Here is a 23204-nt window from a genome sequence, read left to right on the forward strand (position 1 = left end):
AAGAATTAAGCAAAGTCCCAAGTGCCTGCTAAAGCTGAGAGACAAGAGTTGTTCCAGAAACACTGGCAAAATCCTTGTTCTGAACATTTTCAAGTAGCACATTCATGCAAAGAAATGCTTAACTATGAGACAAAAGGTAGGCAGTCCTCCTAGAAGGAACTGCAATACCTGAAGGCTGCATTATCGTAAATAGCTAAATTCTGGGAAAAGATCAAAGGTGGATCCTGAACTTTTTCTATTGGTAAAGTGGTAACTCCTGAGCTTTTTCTATTGGTAGTTTGTAAGAGCCTGTGTCAGCTGAACAGTCTATGGTGAGAGCTGACAATATTTCCATTTATTCCTCAGCTTGGCTGGAGAAACAGCCCCTGATTTCTCTGAGTCACTGCTCACATCCTGCCCTGCTCCAGCACTTCCTCATTCACAGCAGAAGCTCCTTGCAGCAGCACGTTTGGATCTCAGCACGTGCAGAGGGGACACAGGGAGATTCCACAGAGGTAAGCAAGAGATCAAGTTTTCTATATTGGATGAGAAAGTGCTAAAATTGCAGTATTTGGGCTATGGGGTTTGGCTAAGGTCTTTTACACTTGCTTCAGATGATGTTTCCATGGGTAAAAATGAAAAAGAAACCATGTGGATTAGGCTTGCGGGTTTGTTTTATTTTTCTTTGTCATAAGCAACAGTTTTCCAGAGAGGAAAAACTCTGGATTGAGGGGGTTCCCATTTGTGTAACTGCTCTCCCCTGTGCTGGCTCCCAGCTGGGGTGTGCTCAGACTGCAAAATGGAAAGTGAGGCCACCACTAAAACAAAAGGCATTTCCAACTAATTTTCTCACTGAGCACCACTTTGCCTTTATTTCTGCTCTTATCTTTTTGCTTTTCCTTAGCCATGAAAGTGGTACAGACAGAAGTGACTGAACAGGGAGTCTCAGCTTGGTGAAATTCAGAGGACAAACACTAGGCTGAAAACAATCCAATCACACTTGCTGCCTCAAAATGTCACCTGAGCAAGAGCAAAGGCTCAGGACATTCAGCAGCCAGGCAGAAAGGGAGCTCTGGGTAACTCCTCAGGTTCTGAATGGTCTCTGATCACAAACTGCAGAGAGTAACAGCAGCTAAAAGGAAGGCAAGAGGTCCCGGGGTGCAGGCTGCAGGTAGTGAAGAAGTCAAGTGTAAGAGTGACAAGACTAGAAAGAGGCTATACATCTGCACAGGAGGGTTTTCCCAAACTGAGTCACTGTGGTTTCTACTAGAAGTGGTGGTGGAGTTTGGGAAAAAAAAATTAAAATAACCAAATTCTGTTGCACAAATAAGCTCCAGAGAAACCTGGTGCCTTGATTTTGACAGATTTATATTAGATTAATTACAAAACAAACCACAAAACCTACACAGCAATATATGTACAAGCCAATGCCCAAACAAGGCATTTAAAACAACTTTCTTATCTTAAAATCTAATTTTATTCTTGGTAGCTCATTGTGGCCTTTAGAGGGGACTGTCTGTACCCACCAAATGAATGCAGGGACAGAGGAAGGTAGGAAAAAGACATCTGGGAGAAGTACAGAGCAACAAATGCCACAAAGATCAATTTCTCACACCTCCTCCATGTGAACCTGGAACTCAGACCCCCTCAAGAGCCAGCTCATGCTAGATAATCTTGCCTTTTTGAAAGCTAAATAGAAATATTTCACCAGATGACTCAAAGTGAATCTTGGGGAAGAAGTGAAATAACAGAGCTATAGATTTCAGTTCTCACTAAATCAAAAAACTTGCCATTTTTTGGAGTTTATCTTGGTAACACAAGTGTAAGTAGTGCAAAGGTGGAAATCAGCACAGATTTTTCATTCATTTCATTATTTATCTATTTCTGGAAAGGGAAAGGAGATGACAGGAAATTTTTTAGCTCCTAGTGCGCTTCTCGTAATACAGACCAGGTTATTGGAATATTTGGCAAGATGAGTATTACAAAAAAAATTCTGTTAAGCTTTCCCCAGTTGGAAAAGCCCTAAAAAAAGATATACTACACTCAGGAGACTGATCTTTTGGTAGAAAAGTCACCAGTTCTGCACATTTTATCTCCAGAAAAGCCACTCAGTGTTTGGTGGGAGGTGAGGGATGGGTGAGAGAAGAACATCTCACTCTGCAAAAGAAAAAGCATTTCTATCCTTTAAGGAAAAAAGAAAAGAAGCCAATACACAGGTGCAGTCAATTCTTTAGGGGGCTTCTTGGGTTTTCCTACCTTGTCACTTATCTACAGTTTTCTGCTAACATAAAAGAGAGACCTGGTGTAGCAGATCCAGAAGAAGTCCATAAAAACAGTCAGTGCTGGAACACCTCTCTTCTGAACACAGACTGAGAGAGTTGAGGCTGTTCAGCCTGGAGAAGACTCTGTGGAGATCTCAGAGGGGCCTTTCAGGGGCTGCTAAAAAAGAGAATTTTTACCAAGGCCTGTAGTGACAGGACAAAGGACAATGATTTTAAACTGGAAAAGGGTAGATGCAGGATGCACATAAGGAAAAAATTCTTTACTGTGAGAGTGGTGAGGCACTAAAATGGGTTTCCCAGAGAAGTTGTGGATGCCCCATCCTTGGAAGCATCCAGGTCAGATTGGATGTGTCTCTGGTATAGTAGAAGATGTGCTTGCCCATGGCAGGGGGGGTTGGAACGAGATGATCTTTCAGGGTCACTTCCAAATCATTCTATGATGAGTACTTAGAATCCTTTGAAAGAGTTTAGGTGGTTTTTCTTTCACACCCTTCTCACTTTCCTTTTCTGAACTGTGTTACAGCCTCCCTACCCTCTGAGGACAAAGCCTCCTATGGAAGCTGAGCATCCCTGAACAGCCACCTAAGGTGACAGTCCAGGTGCTGGGACATGTCCATGACTGAGCTTTGGTTCAACAACAGGTGAGAGAAATAAGGGAGGAGAGAAAAATGCATATAAACTGTCCTCTGAGCAATGAGATACTTTTCTGCTACATTACATTAAATACACACACACTTGAACATGCTTCAGTGAGTGTGTCTCATCGAGCACTGATAATTTTCAGGGCCATTTGGGGATGTGTATACATTGTGAGTGTACCTGCTGTCATATTTTTCAAAGCAGCCTGAGCCTCAGAGACTTCCATTCATTGATTTCAGGTCACATCTGCTCACATATTTTTAAAACAGCACCTCAACACCTTGAGGCAAATGCTAACCCCAGAGCAAGGTGTGGTGCAGAGGTGTCTGTGCTAACAGGAACTGGAGAAGTGCTGGAGCATTGCCTAGACATGAACTCCACGTGCTGAAGGGCAGTTGTTAACTGCATTACTCCAATACTCAAAGTTTCACTCCAAATTCACTTCTGTTCTATACAAAAAGAACACTGGTGAGTGGTGTAATCCAGGCTTTGCTTGATGTAGTTGAAGAATGCAACTTTATTAGAGAATGGGAAAGATGGAGAAAAAAGGGGAATTATTGATCTAGATAACTATTATGGGTTATAATCTATAGGGTTCTAATTTTTAAAATTATTTCCACAACTTAGTTTTGCATGTATTTTCCTCTCACACCACTTTGTGCACATGTTACAAAGCCATTTTTCATATTATTTCATTTCACTTACAATCTCCTTGCAAGGCTGCTGAAAAGAGCACACTAAATGAGACTAAGGAGACTGCTGCTTGCTTGATTTTTTTTTTTGGCCTCCTATCAGTTTATGAATATAGTTAATTAGTTGTACAGTCCAAACACATTTCTCAGCTAAGTGCATTTAAATGTAATCTCCAGCTCTGGCTTCTCTTCTAACATTTGAGCACCCCATGTTCTACATTGGCATGCGCTTAAGCTCTGAACCAGAATTTTTTTTAAAAGCAAAATTGCTTTCAGCTTTTTTATCAATAGTCTTGCCAGGCCAATGATTGATGCCACCACAGAGAAAGATCAGAGCTAAAGCCAAGCAGATCCTTCCCATTGGATCTCCAAAGAGGGCTGATTCATTTTGACATCAGGAAAGGGAAGAGCATACAGAACTCCATACACTACCTCTTTGAGGTAGACCAGCTTAAATTTGGTTGATCTTGTTACTCAAATGTAATGTATTATCCAGAGGATGACATTTTCTTTAAATAGTAATAGCAACAATGAAGGGGAAAAAGGAGATGCCCAGAAGCATTTGAAAAAACCACAAGGTGAGAAGAAATGGAGACAGGAGTGTCACCACTTTTCCAGCTCTATCACAGATCCAGCAAGGGCCATTCCATGGTTAATTCACTCCCATACACTCCTCACTCAGTCACCCACAGTGATGCTTCTGAAGACTCAGGCTGCAAGCCAAGTTTTCTGGCAGCACTATAAGTAGCACTATATTCATACTTCACAGAGATTTTTGAAAGCAAAGCATAACCTTGTATGAATCTAAAGGCCCAAGTGATAGGATCAATAGAGTAGAATCTATCAGAGCTTCAACTGTCTTCTATAACAAAATCAATATTCTTTTACAGAATGATTTGTTTAAGATGAGGAAGGATTTTTTTTCTCAACAAGAAATTCTGCAATAACGTGTGAGGATGGGAGTGAAAGCTCCCTGGGGTCCCCATGTTGTGTTGCATCTCTTGTACTTTTTAAATCCTCTGCTGGGAAAGGGAACAGGGACATGAAATTAAAAGCTTTAGGGCTAAAAGGTTTTCCTGGAAAGGTCCCCTCTACAGGACAGCTATGCCAAGCCAGAGAGTCAGGGGTCAGAATACAATTTCATTTCATCCCTAGGACCCATGTAAGTCCCTGTGCTGTAACACATTTTACTACCTCCTCCCCCATTTCTTCACTCAGCACAGAGGAATGAAGCAGAAAAGAGTGTGTTGATTTGTACTAGAGTGTTGTCATCCATCCAGTAAGTGTACCCTGGGGAAGCCTAATTCCATAAACATTGCTTGGGCCCACACTTGGCATCTATTAAAGCCAAGGAAAGCAGCAGTGCCTTGCTGAGGACAAACTCCTTTTATTACACAGGATAGAGCTGCATGAGTACCTGGATGAAACCTTCAGAGTCTCAAACTAAAACACAAAACACCTAATTAAAGAGCTAGCAGGGTTGTATGGTAGGCCTGTCTAGGGGATCTTTGAATTTCCTCATGGGAAACTTCTGTCCTCAAAGATTATCCTCCACACAGTTCATTTCACCTTTTGAGAACCTCACTGTGGCTACAATTTTCATGGTGGTCATGGAAAGAAACCATTTTATTACAGGTGTTTTCCAAATACTGCTTTCACTGAAGCTGAACAACTCAATTCAGATGCAGAGTGACCTGCAGGAGCTGATCTCCAGTCAGTGCAGATTTGCTGGCTTGGCATGTGTGACAAAGCCCAGCCACAGATGTGCCCCACACCTCAGAAGAGAGAGGATGATCTAACTTAGGATAGCCTTGGTTAAAATATAGTTTTATTAGCTTGGCTCCTATTTTCTCCTACTCTTCTGTGTTGAGAGATGCACGAACAAGTTCCCACTCAGAAATAGCCCTCATGTCAAGGGTTATATCCAAGGGTAAATGGAAACTTCAGCTCCAGTGTTCCTTGCATTTGCAGGCCATAAAATGCAGGGATTTGGGGATGAAGCAGCTGTAAGAGACAGAGCTCAGGGAGGTAACACAAATCATGGCAAGGCCACCACTGACTCCCTACCAGCAAGGTGTGGATCAGAGACACCCCATGTCTTGCTCAGGTTAGGCCAGAGCAGGTATTTCATCTTGGATCAGAGACACCCATGTCTTGCTTGGGTTACGCCAGAGCAGCTATTTCATCTTGGATCAGAGACACCCCATGTCCTGCTCAGGTTAGGCCAGGGCAGCTATTTCATCTTGGATCAGAGACACCCCATGTCTTGCTCTGGTTAGGCCGGGGCAGGTATTTCATCTTGGATCAGAGACACCCCATGTCTTGCTCTGGTTAGGCCGGGGCAGGTATTTCATCTTGGATCAGAGACACCCCATGTCTTGCCCAGGTTAGGCCAGAGCAGGTATTTCATCTTGGATCAGAGACACCCCATGTCCTGCTCAGGTTAGGCCAGAGCAGGTATTTCATCTTGGATCAGAGACACCCCATGTCTTGCTCAGGTTAGGCCAGAGCAGGTATTTCATCTTGGATCAGAGACACCCCATGTCTTGCTTGGGTTAGGCCAGAGCAGGTATTTCATCTTGGATCAGAGACACCCCATGTCCTGCTCAGGTTAGGCCAGGGCAGCTATTTCATCTTGGGTGGCTCCTGAACAGGGCTGCAAGGCCCAGACATTTTGCCATCCCTGAAAAACTGCATAGAAATAGGATTGCTTCAATTCCTGAAACCAGTGTTATGTTTCAGAGCTGCTCTGAGATGTTCACTGTCCTTCAGCTGCCAATTCAATCTCTCAAATGATGTTTTACAGCGTGAGTGATTGTAAAAAGGCCAACATGTAACACTCTTTGTTCAGTCCTCTAAATAAACAATCCTAGAAGCAGCGAGGTCAGCTTTGAGTTCCTCACAATCTGGGGCATTGAAAGAGACAAACTTAACGAGGCTCTTCAAATCCCATCTGGTAGCAGGACAGGAATGTAAGGGCTCTGAACCACAAATATGGGGTTGGCATGTTAACATCTAGAGAAGATTTCTGTGAGGGCTCTGAGGAAGTGCTTCAAAACTAGGTCATGTAAACTTCACATACCTTGAGTGCTTCCTACAAATCATTTCTCCCTTGGGTTGAACCCAGAAGCTACTACTTTTTTTGACAACTGTCACTTAAAGCAAATCACACCAAATAACTACTAGTAAACTTTCCACAAATGTGTCAGCAAGGGGAGGAAAAAAACCCCAATTTGTTCCATTATATATTCTCACAAATGGACTTTTGTGTCTGCAGAAAGGGCAGCTGTAGTGTTTAATGCCATTCCATAGTGCTCTAAAGAACCAAACACAATTCTTTGTTTGCCTGCATTATAATGAAGCCTCCAGATGTTTGGCAGCAGCCTGTAAAATATGCAAAATGCCATAGCTAATCAATTAGCATTTGGTACTTTCCCATCTGAGGACATCACATCCTTTTCCTTCGAGAGTTAGGAATGCCGTAGGTTGCAGAGAAGTCCCACCCAACACTCCCCCCCACTGCCCCAGCTGAAGTTAGGAGATGCAGTTTGGGTAAGAAGTAGGTCATTGGCACATTCCTATCAAGGATCAATCAACTCAAGTTCCCATTAAATGCATCAGCTCTTTTTACCAGGAAGCAAAGACAATTTGGAGAAGGAGTCCTGCCTTTCCAAATCAACGCTTCTGTGCGATTTTCATCTCAAGTTTAGTCATTTCTAAAGGCCCAAGTCTGGCCATCTCTTACCACAAATACTCAGAACTCAAGCTTTGGGCTCATTGAAAAAATGGGTTTTCATGAAAAGCTGATCACAAGAGAGGATGTGAATTCAGACAGTCCAGCTGTGGAAAATGTCAAGGAAAACATCCTTTCCCACCCATAGGAAGACCCACTCAGTTGCTACATCTGTCCTAGAGTAAAATTGCTACATCTGTCTAGCACATTGAGCACATTGCAATGACAAAACTCCTCCAGGCTACAGCTTTGTTAGACATCTCCCAGAAGTGCCTACTTCCCCAGAATCTGATGGCAACACAGAAAAATCAATTGTTTACTTTGGTAGCAAGAGCTGTGCATTGAATAACATTGTGTTTTATGAGAGTTTGACTCTCACACACTTTCAGTGTATTGGAAACACATTGAAAAGTAATTTAAGAACTGCAAAAAAGAACATCCCTTCCATCCAAACAAAATATCCACAGCATATTACAAGATGTCAAAAGGGCCCAGCCAGACATGGTCCTGCCTCTATTCTGCATGTGGATAAATAATAAAGTATTTGGCCTATGATTTTAAACATTTTGTGCAAGAACAGAATAAAGGAAGGTAGTCCTTTCTAAGGAAAGTGCAGCAGGCATTCTTAACTAGAGAAACCCAGATATAAACAATGATCTCACATATATCTCATTCTGTGTACAAAAAAAGTGGAGAATGTGAAGTGAATGTGAAGGAACACTGTCCCTTCAGCTAATACTTTACACATTTTGCTTTCCCAGAGAACAGGGCTATCCACTGGTGTTTACAGTTCTCAATGAGAATGATAGGAGAGAAAGCTGAGATCCTGTCTCTGATTTAGGTCCATTTGCACCTTAGGAGATCACTAAAGCAGAGAATATCAGAGGAGCTTGAAAGTAACCAGTTTAAAACCAGTTTTCACAGCTTGGACAGTCAATGTTTTTGTCATGGCACTAGGAAATGTGAGCAGAGAAACATTTGAGAAGCCTGGCCTGACACCACACAGCCATAACCTCCTGCTCAGTTCTGGATGGCCTCATGAATGACACTGCTTCTCTGGTATTCCAGGAGAAGATATCCAAGGATTCAGAGTTCTTAGGTGGTATTAGAGATTTCCACTCACACACCTCCTGGATTTTTGACATGGCTAGAACAACCAGTGCATCTTTCTGCCCTTTATGCTCCAAGGCACATCATGCACCCAACCAGAAATTAGCTGCCATATAATACAAGTATTTAGTAGTGTTTCCAAAATCACTGGCACAGACATAATCACTGTAGAGCTCCAACTCACTTTTTCCCTGGATTTCCAAAGAACAGTTGTTATCTAGGTGATGCAAAACCTCATCACTTGTGCAAATCTCCACCAAGGGTTCAGAGGGTGCCAAAGCAGATGTGCCACAGGCACTGTGGCAGAGGAGATTTGTGTCTGTGGCACTGAAACAGCTCCTGCAGCTACCCAGAGATACCAGATCACAACTGTTGAGCTACAGCCTGTTCCTGCTATTGCAGAAGCAGGTATTGGATCATCCTAGGGGAAAAAACCATCTGGTGTGAGATAGCATCAGAAGATATTTCACAGGGTGTTAATCAGTGGAAAGGAAAGAGCACAAGTTCAAGGGATGTAAGGATGTGTGTTGGGAGCAGGAGATGTCACACAAGCAGTGCTTCAGTCAGAGCACTGTTAAGATCTCTCAACAACACTGGTGAAGGTAAATGCTGCTGTTTTGGAAAGGAAAGGGCTCAGTCATTTGGGGGAAGGCAAGTCCTAAAGACCCAGCTGTGGGTCAGTGCAATGCTCTGCTGAATTTTCAAGCCTTATGTGGGTCATGCATTTCACACCCTCAACTTCCACTTCAGGGCTAGTTGAAAATAGACTGCAAAACAAAGATCACCTAAAACTTTCACAGGGGGATTTCCTACATTGAAAGTGTAGAACCACAAAGAGGTCAGGCTGATTTTTCATAGCAGGAAACCTTGTGGTTCTGCACAAACTGCTGCTCTTTCTTTTCAAGTCATTGCTTACCAAGGTGCTCCAAACAGCATAAGCATCTAAAAGAAATGCTGTTTGGCATCTCTGATGCTGAGAAAGATTTCCTTTGGTGCACTCTAGACTGCAAAAAAGACAAGACAGCAGCAACCCCTGTGCTGCTGTAGTTGCAGCTGCCTGCATAGCCAGCAAGTTTCCTTCAGAAAACAATCTCACACAGCTGATCCAGTGACTCACTGCTAAGGTAATTTGTTTGGGCCCAGGGCCATATCTAAAGGGAGCTCCAGCACAGCCCACAGGATGACCCTATGGCCCCCCAAGATGACCCTACCACCCACTACCGAGTGACCACCAGATGTTATTGCAACACAAGACATCTGGGCAGAATTTATTAGCCTGATACCATCTGGCTGATTTCAGATATTCATTCTCCAGCCTGCTTTCAGCTGTGTCCTATTTTCAGGACTCTCTGGTATTAAACATACCCACTGGTGAGAGGGTTACCTGGCTACAACCAAAATAAGCATCCTCTGAAGCAATGAGACAGTTCATTACCAGAGCTCCCTTCTCACTGAACCATTTCACCTTAGAAGAGCAAACTAAAAACTTTTTAAAAAGTCAGTGACTTTTAGGATTATATCCTCCCCTAGTTCTTGGAAGCTATAATACATTTACATATTGGGTTGTGCTCTTCAGTTGTTAAATTCAAGGACTGACTTAACTTTTCCCATTCTATCCCAACTCAAAGATCAGCACCAGCCAATTGCAAAAAGATGTAATTAACAGTTCACAACTTGGTTTCTTAAGAAGAGTGAGGTTTGTGGGATCAAGCAAAACACCTGCTTAATTCCTCCCTCTTCCCCCCAGCACCCCTTTTGGCCCTTTGACAAATCTTGCAAAAATAAGAAAGTAAAATAGAAATATTAAAAAAACCAAAAAAGCCAAAAAAAACACCAGCCAAACAACAACCAAAAAAACCCTCCAGAGATTCTCTTCTGAAGGCAAGAGAAAAGACATAACTAAGACAGTTCTGTAAAGTCCAGGGAATTTGTGTTAGAGGGCAAAAACATTAACATCAGAGAGACATCAGAGAACCCATACCAGAATTCATGTGCCCTTTCCATGCACTTCTGTGCACTTTTCTCACAGCAGTTATGGAACAACAGTTTGCCTTCCCTCAACAGTCTATCAGGGAATGCAACATCCAACGCAAAACATCTCTATGTCAACTGCTGCTATTTCTCAATTCTAAATTCATCCTTTGTAAAACCATCTGTAATGCTGCTGGAGCTGGATTTTCTATTCTCTCTCCTAGTTCTCCCAGATAAAGGCTTGCAACAGCTGATTTGCAATAGGAAAGGGAAGACACAGAAAGAAATTGTAATAAGAAGTGCTACAGCATAAGAAATTGTGGTTTCCATCTTACACTGTTCCTTTGCTTTCTCCTGGGGGAAGAGACCTTTTACTGTCCACTGGGGCAAAGGGGAGAGCTGGAATGGGAGGAGCTGGTTTGGATTTTTAAAACTAGAGCTGTTGGTCATCTTCCAATTTTGGAAGAGAAACACTTTAACCAAGTACGGCTTTAATTTAAAAGATCATTCACAAAAAAAAAAAAAATCCTGCTGAAGTCCTGCAGTCTCCAACAGGAAAACTAAGGCACTGAACCACCACAGAAAAAGCAAAAGTAACACACAGCCCTTCCCCACCCAGACACATGCACAGATAATAATGACACAAATTTCAGCTGGTCCCCACATACACCTAAACGAGAGAGCAGGTAATATGAAAATTAATTTACATGCACACAGCCATGGGAAGAATAGGGCACTGTTGTCAGAAAAGAGTAGGAGGGAAGATGCCACCTCATTCTCATGCCATGGTTCTGAGCAGAAACACGTAAGTAGGAAGCAAACACAAGTGGTCTTTCAGAGAGGTTCAAAAGAAGGGAGTTCCTTGCTTTGCTTCCAAATCCCAAGCCTTTTACTTTGAAAAGCAGCCAGCACCTCCCAGTGTGGCTGTGATTACAGTCAGGGGTAAAAGAATGCTATTAATGCTGTTGCATTAATAACAGAAATTGCTGTTTTGCTGGTGGGACAAGAATGAGACAAGATCTCATCATGCTTACACAATGCTTGAGAGATGGGTGCTCCAGATAGAAAATCATTTGGCTGAACTCAATCTGAACGAGGCATTAAAAAGGCCTGAAAGCTTTAAGAACATTGAGGAAACATTCCAGAGCATGGGGCCTGCAGGAAGTGCTTATGATCCTCAAGTCTTCCTTCTCTTTTTTACACAAATTGACTGTTACAGACAAAAAACCAAAATTTTCTTCAGACAAAAAAATACATCCACCTCAACTATGAAGCCAAAAGTCTACAGACCTTCAGCACCTGGGCAAAATGTCTCTGTATGACTGTTCTGCACTTGGAACAATTATTTGAAGGTTAGCAAAAGAAGCATGAAGTGCTTACAAGCATTTTTAAGGGCCTGTGCTTAGGATCCTGTTCATATCTCTGACAAACAGAAGTTAATTGGAGATTAATATTATCATGATTGTAACACAGCCATACAACTGGAAGCTTTCTGCTCCAACACCAGAGCAGCTAGGTTTAAAAGACTGTGTAGGCTGTGGCTTCATAAATATTTTCAAAAAGCAGGGGTTGGGAAAGCAATTCCATGGGGAAGAGGGGGTCAGGTTCAAGCCTGCAATATTTGGCAACTCTCAGTCTTATTTTTGTCACTGATTCAAGAGCCCTTGAACCACTAGGAGTCCATCTTTTTACTAATACAAAGTATTCCATTATACTTTGTGCATTACAATGGGCATCTGTGGAAAAAGCCAAGTTGGGCTCCTGGAGAAGGGAACAGCTTTTCCATTTCTTAATTATTTACACATCTGGTTTTTTCCTTGCATAAGAAAAGGTGCCATTGGAACCTGCAGAAGTATCAGAGATAATTCAGCAGCACGCCAGAGGTACTGGGTGTGCTATGTGTGTACATGCTATGAATCACTTGGGAAAAGCTCTTCTGTAAACAGCTCCTCTCTCCTTGAAAAGTTCTCACAAACTGCAGTTGCAGGTCAGTTTACAAGAATTGTGAGAAAACAAACCTCAAATAAAACCCAGACACCTTCACTTTTACTTTAAGAGAGCAATGTTCCTTGAGAGACCAGCTCAGGCAGAGACCAGCTGCTTTGGGTTCCTTAGCTCTGACATCAGTGAGCTAATTATTATCATTGATTGGCCCTAGGATTTGTTCCAGGTCTATAAGAACTTTATGATGAACAGTTGCTCATAAACATGTTCAAACAACTGCATTTAGTAGCTGAAAAACACTGGCTGTTACTCAGGTGGTTTCTGTTGCTCAGAGGAGCTGTTCTCAGGGTTTATCTTCCAGGTGTACAAACCTTCAGCAGGGGACTCTGTCACCTCAGTCCCCATAAAGTGAACATTAACCTCCAGCAAAGAGCCAAGAGAAGTTACACCAGCCTTGATTAATTTCGGTTTCTTTCTCTCCTCTCACCCTGGCACCCTGAACTTCCATTTTCAGACCCACCATTCACAGTGCATAGGCTGCTAATTAGCCTCATTTACCTGTCAGGCTCATCAATTTGTTGATGAATACTTAACTCCCTCTTGTAGAACAAAAACATTTTCTGAACTTGGTCCAAGTTTCTTCCTCTTCTTGTCTGATAGGAAATATAATTACAATTATTTTGGCATTACAAGTCAAGGATGAGATATATTGTCCTAACAGGTCTGATAGAGGGAAAAAAATCAATTGACTACTGAGGCTTGGTAGGATTGTTATATGTATCACTAACAACCACATCTTGTAGAAAGAACCTCTTTTTGAGATATTATAAAATTAAAATAGCTAAGGGAAGAGAAGAATCACAATAAGGAAAAGAAACTGGTAATCCTGGAGCTTCTTGCTAGCAAAAATAAACATCTGTATGTCAGGATTTTCCCTGCTCTCACAATATTGGGCTGGAAAGTCATTTTGGAGAATAGAAATTCTCTGGCAGTTGTGTGTTACACTTCCTCCTATATAAGGCATCAAACAAAAGTAATAAAGGCATTTTATTGACTATTCTGTCAGCTCAAAGCAGTCTCTTGAGCCTGAAATAGTTTCTCTTCTGCTTCCTAAGAAATTCCCCCAGAATTTCCCTTTCTCCCTCTCCCTTTTGATTAGGCTATATCCACTACCTGGATACAAAACTTCCAAGGGAGGGAGTTTTCCTCTTTCCTTCCTTGGGCTGATAACATTTACCAAGGGGGTTTTATAATCCTGGCTCTGTGTGAAAGATAGCTGCAGACTGGACAGGAAAAAAACCCACACTTTTAAAATGGATCATTTTGGAGCTTTACAAACTTAACAGCTCAATACTGTTCATAGGTTGGTCTGGGTTTTAAGGGATTTTAAAAGATCACCTCATTCCAACCCCTCTCCATGGGCAGGAACATCTTCCACTAGACTGGGCTGCTCAGAGCCTCATCCATCCTGGCCTTGGGCTCTTAGTGTTCAGTAACTCAATTTTTGTCAAGTTACATCCTCTCTAAGTTTTCCTTGCCCTTTCCATCATTCCAGGCAGAAATACCCTCCTGACTCTGTTTTTCCAAGAAGCCTGAACCAGCCTTGTACACATCTAGCTGTGCATGTACCTTGTCCCTCTGTGGGAGCTTTGTAACAAAGGAAGAGCTCAAATAATTGTGTGATTTCCATGCAAGCAGAGGAGCTCAGCCCATTAAATACTGGAGCTGCAAACTATTTGCAGAAATTTAAACTAGGTAGAGATATTTCATTGTAGGGAGGTTTCTACATGTAACAGACTAACAGAAGGATTAGGCTTCCATCCTCATTTTTAACAAGATAGAATAGTTTCACTTAGGGAATCTCTAATCCAGATGGCACAAAGCCCTTTCAGGCAAGTAGTAACTGCAATGGGAGGGAAAATGGGAGAGAAAAGGCAAGGCAAAATACCTGCCAACCACACCCATACTATGCAAGAACTTCCCACATATTTCAATCCATTTTGGTCCTTCTTGCCTGTATCTGTCTTATGAGGAGGCGTATTCCAGAATTCCTACCATTTGACATAATTAATACATAATTAATGTGTGGAAGGCTAGAGGAAGGATAGTGAGGTATTTTTATTTCACCTATCTTCTCTCCTACTCCAATCAGTTCCTCTCCAGTTTGTATCTAGCAAGAACCTCACACACATCCAGTCAGTAAGGCTCAGTAATCATTTCAGAGATTGTGGCACACTTGTACAGAAGCTGAGCTCTCTGTTCCAAAGTGATGCTAGCAACCCAGACTGGATCATCACTCTTCAAAACCAGGTCTCATTTTTACATCTCCAGATCATCCACTTTAGAAGTATTAGTACTGGTCAGTGTTGTATTAATCCAAACACTTTCACTGATATCAGTTAAACTAATAATGCCTCCGGGATTCTTCACATAATTTAATCTAAGAATCAGCTTAGCTGCTTGGTTGTTGAGTACTCCAGAGTCAGGCAGTATCACTGATTTAAGGGTTAGTTTGAGCAGATGCCAGAGGAAAAAAAGACCCCAGTGAAGAAAAAAATCAGATCCTTATTTCCATGTTAACATTCTAGCCTACAATACCTCTGTAGGTTAAACAACACTAAAATAAACCATTATACAGTGAGTACTAGAAGCAGATGTTCAGGCAGGAATTGCCTCCCAAATAAGAAAAAATACATAACATAGATTCAGCTGAATGAATTCTTGTCTCTTTCTGCATTGTCACTTGGGAGCTACTTCTTTAAGGCTACAGTTTCCTAAAAGGTAAAGCCTCACACACCTGTGCCTTTTTCACATAACTAATCTCTTGAAAGAAATCTTTATTCTTGAGAAGAATAATTTATTCACCAAAAGAGGAAAAAAATATATTTTGTTGGAACTGGAAGATAAAGAGCACTGGAAACTCTCAGAAAGGCAAAAAGGAATTGAGAAAAAGAAGAACTTTTGTGGGAGCTGTCAGAAGGACTTTACAAAAAGGAACCATGGCTTTTTTGTCTCATTCCAGAAGCTTCATCAAAGGGCATGATACCACCACAGACCACAAGTCACAAGGAATAAATCTCACCCATGAGCACGAGGGTCAAGGAGGGGATACAAATAGATATATAGATACGTATATATGCATATATATATATACACACACACATACACATATATACATACATATATATATTTATATATACACACACATACATATATATATTTATATATACACACACACATATACATACATACATATATATATACATACATATATATATACATACACACACACACACACACCCACACTTATACTGCTTAGGCTGTGCTTCCTGAGATCAGATGTCTCAGATCTGCAGAACTCAGTCCCAGGAGGGCTTAGGACACACAAGACAGGGATAGGTGGGGCTGGGAACATTTCCTAGGGATTTAGAGTGAAGAAGTCCCTCCCTATGCCAAGAGTCTTTGCAACAGGTAGAAAGCAAATGGAAGGCACTGCTCTGCCATGCAGCAGCAGCATTCTCTTGGAAAGCTAAATGCTCCAAAGTTATCTCACATAGAAAATAAACCATGTCTTAAGAAAATGGGATTAGGGCCCACTACTGAAAATGACAGACAGATGTCATGCCAAACTGCCAAACACTGACCCCAAATGTCAGGATCTTTATCTTGTCAGAGTGATCCCGAGATACATTAGAAAGTCTCTTTTCCCAGCCCAAGCGCTTGAAGAATGAGTTGGAGCTCTTCAGTTCTCAGTCTCAAGGTTGTTTATTGTATCTTATCTATAAAAAATTTTCTCCTGTCCAGCTGAGGTCCATCCAGCAGGACAGTTCCAGGCACTCTGCCTGCCCCCAGGGTGGTGTTGTGTCTTTATACTAAAAACTACCTGTACAATGTTTACAATTACTTTCCAATACCTATCTCCTATGTTAGACAGTGAGCTTCTACTCTACACCAATCTAAAAGTGCCAACATCACAGCAGGAGATGGAGGCCAAGGAAAAGAAGGAGAAAAGCTGGACACGCCCAGTTCCCTCCATCTTGCCCCCTGAACCCCCATACCAGAAACCCCAAAATCTACTTTTCCACCCCGTGATAACTTCACTATTATTCTACCTAAACTGTTGTGGCTTGCTGATCTTCCTATAGAGTTGGTAATTTGCTCCATGGGTCATAATCAAACCCACAGGTGTTTTGGGCTCTGTGCCAGGGCTCCTGAGCCCCCTGGCAGGGGTCTTGGCCATCCTGGACAACCAGAGGGATGTCCTGGGTTCCCACACCCAAAGGCAGCAGAGACACAACATCCCTCTGGAACGAGCACAAAAATCCTCCTTGTTCGTGGATTTGCCTCCATACAAGGCGATCGAGGAGATGACAGACACATTTCTCAGAAATAACAGCAGGAAATATGGATGCGACAGATCTTGACTGTCTGAGAATTCAATCAGACCAGACTTAACATGAAACCACCAAATAGCCACAAGACTGTAGCTTCATTTGCTCAGGGTTGAATTCTGTTCACTTGCATACCAAGAGCGTGCTTCCTTCCCCCTGAAACTTGAAACGAAACGTGCCACTTTTAGCATCAGTCCCCTGAGCCATCAAACTCCTCCCATTTTACAAAGCCACAGACTACCTCAGTTTAGTCTGAGAGCTATTTAGAATGGCTGTTTCTGAAATCAAAAACACAGTCTAGTTTCCCAAGGCTTCCAGCCTGCTAAGTGTGAGAGGTCACATACAGTCTGTTTCTTGCCAGACACCTCTAGAGTTTTGCTATTTTCCTTCAAACCCTTGGGAAGATGTTTATTTATGTTTGAATTCTGGAAACTGGTCCATTATAAACTGAAAATCCTGTTTTCCCTATGCATTTTATTTCCATGCACAGAGATAAATTTCTCTTTACCAAAGCTGTTTATTTAAAAGCCAGGGAGGCTCTAAGTTCCTGCTGCAGGACCTGTATGTGGTACAGTGGAGCAAACAAGGGACAACAGGGGTGGGAAAGGGTCTGGAGCACAGGTGTGGTGAGGAGCAGCTGAGGATGTTCAGCCTGAAGAACAGAAGGCTCAGGGAAAGCCTTATCACTCTCTACAATTATTTGAAGGAGGCTGTAGCCAGGTGGGAGTCAGCCTCTTCTCCCAGGCAACAACTGACAGGACCAGAAGTGGCCTCAAGTTGCACCAGAGGAGGTTTAGATTAGATATCAGGAAAAAAATTAAGGGTTGTACAGCACTGGAACAGGCTGCCCAGGGAGCAGCCTGTATGTCCATACAGTATTCATCATAAGGATTCATCAAATGATGGAGTCACTATCTGTGGAAGTGGTCAGAAAATGTGTAGAGGTGGCATTTGAGGGCATGGTTTAGTGGTGAACACAGCAGTGGTGCTGAGTTGACAGGTGGACTTGATGATCTTAAAGGACTTTTCCAACTTTAATGATTCTTTGATTCTACAGCTTTCCACCAGGAGCAAACCATGCACCATCACTCATTCATTCATTGTTCCCAGAAGGAAAATCTTTTCAGATCAGAAATGCCTTTGCTAACCTTTCAGTCCCCAGAGCCTGCTTGTGGCCCACAACAAGCCTTAAGCAATGGGACATTCCAGCAGCATGGGGAAACCCAGGAAAGCCCAAAGGCAGCACCCCACCCACCACCTCCACAGCTGGGCTGGGGTGACTGCAGCACAGAACACACAGAAGCCCAGTGCTCAGCAGAGAAGGGAAATTCAGAGAATTACAACTGCATAAAGTTTGCTAAAACAAACAAACATGAAAACCAGGCCAGCCACCCACAGCAGGGCACCTGAAGATAAGGATCCCAATCCAAGACCCAGCTGTCACCACAGCACATTTTGCAGCCTGAAGCTCCAGGCAGTCCCCCAAGGTAGAAGAGGACACTCCTTCCTTCCTTCCCACTGCCTTGGGCCACAAGGGTGGCTACAGAAACCCTTGCTGCCACCACTCAAACTTCCAGAAGATTGCTTTCAAATTAGGGCAATTTCAAAACCTAGAATCCTTGAAGAGGAAGCCACTGTTGCTTTTGACTATGTATCAGCATATACCCCTCTCCAAGATGTCTTAAATCCCTGTCCTTGAACTAATTATAGGGCAAGCCTGTAAATTGATGCCTCATGTTGTTTATAGGTTGCTTTCAGATGAGACCAGAAGTAATCACCCAGTTTCAGTACAGGCTGTTGCATCATAAAACTTTCTCTAAGAAACCAGAGTGTAATTTCCACTTGCAAACTCACTCATTAGCTTTCTATTAACTAATGGCTTTTACCTAAATGTAATAGGACTGTTACTGTGGTTACATGAGAGAGAGCATTTAAAGAAATGACAGAAAATTGCCTTGATGTGGGTAAGGAATAGCAAGGTGGCATTTTTCAGCTCAGGGTACACTCAGGATTTCACAAAGTCATGGAGAAAGGTGCCTCCCCCATGCTCCTGCAAGCACCAGTAACAACAGTCACTTTGCATAAATCTGTTCTCAAAAGCCAAATGTATGCAAGGAAGGGAGGGGAATAAAAACCATGCTTGAAAAAATGACCAGTGACTAAGCTACCAAGCCTTGCCAGGTGCACAATGAGAAGTTTCCACCTTGGCAGCAGCCTTCATTCATCTGCTGGGTGATTTTGGCTAATCCTTTCAGAAGTGCTGCTGCCTTCTCCAGCTGGTGTCTGCTCCACCTTGCACAGCCACTCATTCCGTGCCCAGGGCTGGATGGTGCCAGGTGAGGTGGAAGAGCTGAAAAAGCAAATCAGTTCCTTCAGTTTGTCCTGCCCACTTAGTTCACAACCACTTTGATATCAGTGTCACACTCTGTGGTCACCACACATGAAGAGTTTCAGTGCTCCCAAGAGCATTATAACTTTGACAGTAGCATTTAGACCCTTTCTCACCCATCCCTCCTGCACTGGAAAGGGACAATTGGAATCCTTTTGCTTTAGGACACAAAGCCCTGCAGTTCTACTGGGAACGTTTGGTTACTTCACTACTTGATTAATTTAATTTTAATGCAGGCTGAGCTAGCATGCTCAATACATGGCCTTGCACATATGACACAAAAGCTGGGTGACAAAGATTATGAAGATGATCATAATGTTACAATTTAATAATATGCTTCACAAGTTAATCATACACTTTACAATTTAATCATATATTTTAATTGCACCCAATGTCTTAGTTATTTCAGGTAGCTTAGCATGTTAAAGAGTTACTAATTAGCATTTGAATTCTTCCTGAAGTGACTATTCATTGCAAAGCCTTACTCTGTTAATTATTTTAACCTCTGGAAAAAGTCCTAAGTAATTCCTACAGCTGATTTAAATGATCAATAAATGGATCAAATTTTAAATCTGAAAAAAAAAATTAGAAAGAAAAAACTGTAAGTTTCCAAGCTTCTATTTAATTTAAACCAGAAATGGAAAATAAGAAAAATGAAATATAAAATAGAAACTGTTTTAAGTGCTTATCCACATGGTGCAGAACACATCTTACACCAGCTCAGCTGAACAGACATGAAGAGATCTCTCCTTTAGGGTAGTAGGAGCATCAAGTTAAGTCAGCTCAAACCAGAAAGAAATGTTATTTCAACTATACAGTACTGAATTAAGCTAAATTAGGGTCAGGTGCTCCAGCTAGACCATCTGAAGCATTCCTGTGGTTTGGTTCTGCTTCCTTAAAAAAGACCTGCATTGCTCTCTTTATGCACAAGCTTAACTCCAGTAGGGAAGTAACTCCAGCACATGGATGGCAAGAGAGCTCAACATACCAAATTGTGTCTGAATTGTGTATCTTAATTCTGATCTCAGTCATCCCTCAATCCAAAACTTCCAGAGAGGCATCTTTGAGAAGCAGAAACTCCACAGGGACTCCGTGGAAGGAAGCCAGCCAAAGGCAGGGACCCAAACAAACCAGCTATGCTGGAACAACCACCCTGCTTTTCCTGGAGTCAGAATCAAAACTGACAGAAAACAACTGATGCTCCACAAGAATAATACAGCTTTCAGGAGCCACCCTGGTTTTCCTGGAGTCAGAATGAAAATTGTCAGAAAATTACTGACCTTCCAGAAGAATAATACAACTTTCAGGAGCTCTGCCTTGTGGGTCATTCCTGTCTGCTGCCACTGTACTTTTAAAAATGCCTGTTAGCCGGCCATACATGCCAAAATGTTTAGCTGTTTTTGGATAAGGAGATTATCATAAGGACCACCTGTATGTAGAGAGAGAGTGGACATGGCCACAGTACCACAGAGCATGAGCTGCTTGGCCAGACACCCTCAGCATGGCCAGACCTCACTGCTGCCTGACAGGAGAGGCTGCTGGGGAGCCCTGGTCCAGCAGAACAAGTGCTCCTGGTATTTTGGCAGCTTTATGAGGAATGGAACATCTGCACAAAGCTGAGAGGGCAGATAAACTCAACTCTTGTCACAGGCAACCACACTGAGAGGACACAGCCCTCAACTGTAGCTGGGGAGGTTCAGGCTGGACATCAGGAAGAATTTTTCACAGAAAGGGTGGTTAAGCATTGGAGTGGGCTGCACAGGGAGGTGGTGGATTCTGCAGCCCTGCAGGTGTTCAAGAAAGAACTAGACATGGCACTCTGGTCTGGCTGACAAAGGTTATTCTATCTCAGAGGCCTTTTCCAACCCCAATGATTCTGTGATAGGAGCAACCATCAGTGCCTCTGTTTCATTGACAACAGGCAGGCAGGAAGGAAACAAATATGGAATAAACTTCCATAAATGTACACCCTTGCCCAAAACCTCCTCAGTGGGGAGGGAGGCAGCCATGGGAGTCCAGCAGAGACAGGCAGGACACACTGTTAATGTCAAAGAAGCCAACGATGGCAGATGGTTTGCACTGAGTATCAGGATGGGGCTGTTGAACAATTCATGAGCAGGGCTTGGCCATGAGGAGAGAGGGAAAAACACAAATCCAGTTCCCCAGGAAGCCACACTTGTGGCAGGAGCAACAGCCAGGAGAACAGCACCAGCACCCTTCCCACACAGAGCTCCCTCAGTGGGAAGAGAATCCTGGCTAAAACACCGCTTCCACCATCAGAATTGTTGGATCGGCAGAAGAAATGCGGTGCTCAATATGCGTGATCAGCAAGTCTCAAACTTTATTGATAGTTCACACATATTTATATTGGTGTTAAGGAAGCTTATACATATTGCAAAGCTGAGCTCATTATTGGTTAATTACTTATTGGTCAACCACGCCTACTTCCATATTCTTATGGTTATTTTGTTACTACTTCTACATTCTTGTGGTTATTCTGCTGAAACTATCCTCATATTTTTGGCAAAGGATCCTCTCCTCTATCCAGTTGTTGCACCAAGGGCACAATGTCCTTGCCAGTGATTGGACACTGACTGCTGAATCCTAGACTTGTCTCCTTCTAACTCAACCAATGCTATCATGTGGACGTGACCTTTCTCAGCTGGCCAACCGTCCACAAAGCTCTCCCAAGGATCATCTCTGAGCACACAGAGAGGAACAATCACTCTGATATTTGTACTCCTTAACCTGTGAGATCCTATGAGGATGGCGTTTGGAAGCCCAAACTCCACATTCATTCCCATCTCCACTCCTGCTCCATTTTGGATTTTTTCCTGAGAAAGTACCTGATTTAAAAGCCTCCTCAAAGGAAATATTTTCACTTTCCTTACAGGCTCATTATTTTGTTGGGATGTGTGCAGCTGTGGTGGTATTTAGCAGTTTGTAGGATGGTGCCTGCACCTCCTAATAAATACAACACCCATCAGGTTTCTCCACTTTCTCCTCTCAGCTGGCTGCAGAACAAAAAATCCCTTCACTGAGCTGAGGGCTAGTCAGTGCAGGGCTTGTGACTCACATCCATCCTACACAGGAAAATACATTCTTGGTATTGTAAGAGTGTGTGCAAAAAAAAAAAAAAAAAAAAAAACAAAACAAAACAAAAAAAAACAACCCCACAAGACAGTGAATTTACAGTGAATTTACAAACACAGACTGTAAATTATATATACCCAGAAATTATATAACACCCTGTGTTTTACATACACAAAGTGAAAGAAAACAGCAAACGAAGCATCAGTAAATAACCTATTCTCTCTTACAAGGAACACTGCTAACAAAAAATTAAGAGCCCTTTCACTCTTTTGCAGAGACACAAGTGGCAGCTGAAGTGTCTGGTGAAGCTCCTGATTCCCAAGGGCTGGGAGGCACAAAAATGAAATGGTAAGTTATTTCTAAGTAAGTTATTACTATTTATCACAGCTTTTCCTTGGGCTGTGAAGGAGCTGAAGTTTGGGAGCAGAAGGAATTTCATTTAATTACCAACAGAAAATAATCTCAGGATCAAACTATGACTATGTAGATGCAATTAACATTGTCTGTATGTGAAGGCAAGAGGGAGGTACAGGTCTGGAGTTGGCAAATGAAGCCTTGTCCCATCATGAACACTGAGAAACCTCAGTTCTACAGGCAGCAGATAAAACCCACACCAAAACTAGATGGCAAAACAAGCCAGGATTTCTAACCCATCCAGCTTCATATCCAAATTACCTTCACAGAGGAGGGAGCTGGGAAAGATGGCATAAATTACACCAGAGGAAAGGTCTTTGATCTCTGCTCCAGCAACCTAACAAAGCATTTGACCTTTCTCTCTTCTCTCTCCTTCTCACTAGGGAGACTGCTCTCTGGATGGTTGCCTGTTTACTGCTTGCTTCTCTGCCCAGAGGTAAATATTCCATAGTGCACACCCAGGAATTTGCAGAGGCATTTACATGCAAACACACAAGCTGCAAGCAGAACCTTGGAGCAAAACAGAACAAATGAATGTATTGATTTGCATCTATTTCATCACAATCC

At 42.5% G+C, this 23204-nt stretch overlaps 1 long non-coding RNA gene across 1 annotated transcript; it reads left to right on the forward strand.

Moving 5' to 3' along the window:
- The first annotated feature begins 403 nt into the window (after window positions 1-403).
- Window positions 404-23091, forward strand: LOC136571315 (uncharacterized). The gene is made up of 4 exons (XR_010785698.1): window positions 404-494; window positions 2785-2902; window positions 22499-22571; window positions 23021-23091. It is a non-coding gene; the product is annotated as an uncharacterized lncRNA (long non-coding RNA).
- The last annotated feature ends 113 nt before the right edge of the window (window positions 23092-23204 follow it).

The sequence above is a fragment of the Molothrus aeneus genome, chromosome 2 (assembly GCF_037042795.1).
Source record: "Molothrus aeneus isolate 106 chromosome 2, BPBGC_Maene_1.0, whole genome shotgun sequence".
Taxonomy (NCBI): Eukaryota; Metazoa; Chordata; class Aves; order Passeriformes; family Icteridae; genus Molothrus; species Molothrus aeneus.